Consider the following 5094-nt stretch of genomic DNA (forward strand, 5'->3'; position numbering starts at 1 on the left):
TTTCTACTATGTTTTGCTTTCCCTTCACATACTATATCTCAAAGTCTTAGGCCTAGATTTTACTCACCCACCTCTGCTGTCTCTCCTGCAATGTCTGCTACTCTAGGAAAAATCGAAGACTATTGTGGTCAGTCTTCACCTTGAACCAGTTGCCCACCAAATACTGCCTGAACTTGGCCAGTGCATGCATCATGACCAACATCTCTTTGTCATAAATAAAATAAAACCACTCATGTGGCAGCAATTTCCTACTCTCAAATACGATAGGGTGGCCCCCCTGCGTCAACATGGCCCCAACCCCTTCACCAAAGGCATCACACTCCAGCACAAATGGTTGTGTGAAATCAAGGAATGCAAAAACAAAACAACTGCTCATGAGCTTCTTAAGGCTCTCAAATGCCTCATGTGCTACTTGCATCCACTCAAAGGCCCCCTTCTTCGTCAAGTCTGTGAGGGGTGCTGCAAGCTATGAGAATCCTCTCACGAATCTCCTATAGTACGTGCAAATGCCTAGGAATACCCTCAACTCCGTCACATTCCTGGGTGTTGGCCTATCTAGAATGGGCCTAATGTTCTCTTGATGTACATTCACTCCATATTCTCCTATCATGTGCCCAAGGTACAACATCTCCGTCATCCCAAGCTTACATTTGGACATCTTCACATATAACTGTTGCTCCTCAAGTATGCAAAGTACTTCCTCCACATGTTGGAGGTCCTCCTCCCAAGTATAGTTATAGATAATAATGTTGTCTAAGAAAAAAGGGACAAGGCACCACAACTTCCCATGGAACACTTGGTTCATATAGGACTGAAATGTGGTCGAAGCATTGGCTAGCTCAAAGGGTATCACCAAAAACTCGAAGTTTCCATAGTGGCAGCGAAAGGAAGTCTTGGGGATGTCCTACTCCCTCACCTGGATCTGGTGATACTCTGAATGTAGATCTATCTTAGATAAGTATCTTGTTCCCCTAATCTCATTCATCAGCTCATCAATGTGTTGGATGAGGTATATATTCTTTAGTGTCTTCTTGTTGAGGGCCCTATAGTCGATGCACATGTAAAGAGTCCTATCCTTCTTCTTCACCAACACCATGGAAGAATCAAAGGGACTCAAATTAGGCCTGATGTGCACCAATCTCAACAACTCCCATATCGCCCTCTCAATCTCATCCTGATAGGCTTTGGGGTGCCTATAAGGAGTAGTGATGACTATGTGCACCCCCTCCTCCAGCTCAATAGTGTGCTCAAATCCCCTGTCTAGTGGTCTGCCTAGAGGAATCTCCCTAAAAACCCCCTGGTGTCTCTCTAACAATGCTAGTATGTTTGGATGCATAGGTCATGTCTGAGCACCCATCTCCGACATCCTAAGCTCCACCACCCACTCTATGTCACCCTGTCGTAAATATTCCTCCATTCGATGAGCAGAAACTGTCTAGGGTGGGTAAGAGTGCACGCCCCTCAACACTAATGGCTTCCCATTTGGGTCGGTAAAAACCATCACCAGCTTCTGCCAATCGATGGTGACCCTCTCGAACAAGTACAACCACTGGACACCCAACACCATGTTGGTGTCTGGAACATCAACTACAAAGAAATGGTTAGTGATGAAGTAATTCCCCATCGTTAGAGTCAAGCTAGGAACATACTTCGTGAACTGAATCGTTTAGTCTCCTAGCACCAACATCGAGAACCCCTCAAATTTCTCTGTGTGAATTCCCCTCCACTCCACCATCAGGGCATCAATGATGTTGCGGGTGGCCCCACTGTCTACTAGAACAAGCACTCATTTCCCCTGCATGGTCCCTTTGATATTGAGTGTCAAGTACTTCAGAACTCCTCTAAGTGAAGCAAGAACTCCCCTAGATGGATAAAATGGTCCTCCTCCATGGGGCAGTGGCGGTGGTGGTCCCCCTGATGAATTGCCACTTCGTCTCCCTTATTTGCGCTCAACTCAACCTCCTCATCTGGCTCACTGTCTAGATACACGTCAATGTAATGGGCCTTGCCCTTGGTGCATTTATGCCTAGGTTCCCAAGGCTCCTAACACATGAATCATAACCTCCTCCTTTGAGGAGCCTCCTTGTCACCTCATCCAACTCACCATGCCCTCCATCCCTTTTGGGTGGCCGAGTGTCCAAATTCCTCTACGGGGAAATGGGTCTCGTGGGAGCTAAATATCAGGTCTTAGGCATTGTTTCAATCATGTCTCAGGTCTTGGAGATAGCATCCAATAAGGAAGTGGTCTTATAGGCCCTCACCCAACCACGTAATGGCTCAACAAGCCCCTCCACAAACAGCATAATCAACCGGACCTTTGAGATATCGATCACCATCACAAATAGCCTCTCAACTTCTAAAATATATACCTCTACGCTGCTAGTCTGCCTCAGCAAGGCCAACTCCCTAAAATGTAGCTCAGGGTCCTTTCTCTCGAACCTCTCAATCACTCTGGGTGAACTCAATGTAAGAATTGATGTGAACATGCCCCAACGTAATCAACCCATGGTACCGCAATTCTTGTGCATCACCCTTTAGGTGTAGAGTAGCAAACTAGATAGCATTTGTCTCACACATGGGGTTTAGGTCGAAGTATGTGTCTAGTTTTTGAACCCATTCCCTAGATTAACTCTTAGCCAACCCATCAAATTTGGGGAGCATAACCTTCCCTGCTATCTTTTGTACCCCCTACCTAGACTGCTCCCCTCTATAGTGATCTTCGGCCCTAGTGGTACGCCTCTCCTTGAGGTGTATATACTCCCCAAAGGACATCACCCTCTTAACCCTGGCATCTAGCCCCTCGTACTCATCAATGCATGTTGCAACAGAGTGGACTAAATCCAAAATCGGGTTTGGCTCCCTCTCATGCTCTTAATCATCCACAAAATGAGGCATAGTGGGACGACCTTCCTGACCGTGAAAAGGGGTTTGTGTGGGATGAAAGTTATGACTGCCTCCCTCAGCTCTGGAACCCCCATTATCTTGGTGCTCTCCCTCTAGTCTCCCATTCACCTGCAGACCAATCACCTATTTCATCATATCCATCATGAGTTTTCGCTACCTCAACATTTGTTGGTTCATCCTCAACAACTCCTCTAAAATCTGGTTTTGGCCCCCTTGTCTGGGTTGCTCGTTGTCCTCTTGGTTGTCCATGTGATCCCTGATATTTTATACCTCTATATTAGAAAATGGGTATGGTTCTCCCTCCCTACCTCAACCCTTGCCTCTTCCTCTTCCACGAACCCTCTGGAAAACCACTCCTTGGTACCTTTGTGGCATCACCTGCTCTTGTTCCCCATGCTAGCTAGTGCATGTCTTTGATAATTCAATTAATATTTGTATTAGGAATATTACACTGATATAGGTTGTACGCTTCAACTAGAAATTTTTGCACTACTGCTGCTGGAAACTAGAATTTGAGGGCTCAAAACACCTCCAAAAATTCTGCCAAATTAGGAGTGTGCTTCTGAATTCTAGCTCAGCAAAACCCAAAAACGAATTGGCCTAATTCTGAACTCTCTGAATTACTTCAATTTTGTGTTATGCCCTCCTAGCTAGAAAATTGTGTCCCCCAAGTCCTCTGTTGCTGAATGTGGCCTTATCTCTCCTCAATATGACGTAAAATTGATCCAAAAATTATGCCCGAAAGAAAGAAATATTTTCCACCCGAAAATCCCGCACAAGAGGGTTGATCCCAACTCCACGAAATTCTGCCCAATGACCCCTAGTGCAGGCCCAGAAAGAACAAATTTGGCCTCCCCCAAAGCAGCAATTCCCAGCTCCAAAACTCCCCTCAAATGCTAGTATTTCCTTGGTGAAATCACTCCAAATTTCTTCATTCAAAATACCCCTAGGAAATCGCTCTGCTAAGTGGTACGATTTTCCTTCTTCATCCCCTCTGAAGTACGAACTAGCTGAGGAAAAATCAACTAAAAGTACCAAGATCTTCCCCACAATCCTTCGACTGAATTTTGTCATACCTCCCTAGGGTGGCACTCAAGGTCCACCGAAGAAAGGGTGAGTCTTCTCCTTGGAAAACTCTTGTGCTCAACAACACTTGTGACCTAGCTGAACAACTTGAGAAATAATGGTAAATGATAGATTGTCAAAAGGTTCCAATAGTTGCTATCCTTCTCTTATTTATACTTGATGCCTTCCTTCCCCATGTGGGTCCCTCCACCCAAATATTTTGATTTTCCTTAGCCAAGTCAATTTCTCTTCCAAGGGGTGTGTATTTCATGTGGGGGTGGCCCCCACATTCCACCAACTCAAGTATTTCGACCCACTTTTCCTAAGTTGGTGTCCAAAATTGTGTTGGCCTCAAAATTGCAAAAATGGTAGTTCCTTCCTTTGGAAAAATTTATTGAGAAGGGACATTACATTATTGGCCTACTCTTTTTATATATGTCAAGAAGTATGTTAGAAGTTGTAGCAATTGTTAGAGAATGGGTCAACCAATATTAGAAAATGAGATATCTTTGTTACCATAAGTTATGGTTGAGCCTTTTGAAAAATGGGCTCTATATTTTGTGGGATCAATCAGTCCACCATCTAGGAAAAAGGTGTATATCACCAAATGGGTAGAAACAAAAGTTGTTTTAAAAGGAACCAAGCAAGAAGTGGAATATTTCTTGTTTAAAGATACCTTTATTTATTTTGACGTGTGAAGGGAGATTTTCGCTGATCATAGGACACAATTCACATCAAAGGTCATTCAATAAATTACCAAACAATATCAGATCAGACACAAGAAGTATTCTCCATATCATCCACTAGTTAATGGGCAAGTAGAGTATACTAACAAAGTTTTTGGGAGCTGTCCTAACCAAAACAATGTATTTTCATCACAAAGATTGTGTAGATACACTTCTATAATCACTTTAGGAATAATGTACAACATGGAGAACACTACTCGCTTCACACCTTATGAATTGACATATGGTAAGCATGTACTTATACCTACTAAATTTTGAGTTAAAACTTTGATAATTGAAGTGAAAATTGGACTAGATCTTTCAAAAGCACAAAGGCACTGGTTGGATCAAATCAACGAGTTTAATGAAATACAACAAGATGCTTTGCAACATATTACTC

This window comes from Pinus tabuliformis, chromosome 5_2 (assembly GCF_031772625.1).
Source record: "Pinus tabuliformis cultivar Carrire ecotype Pingquan chromosome 5_2, CPIR1, whole genome shotgun sequence".
NCBI lineage: Eukaryota > Viridiplantae > Streptophyta > Pinopsida > Pinales > Pinaceae > Pinus > Pinus tabuliformis.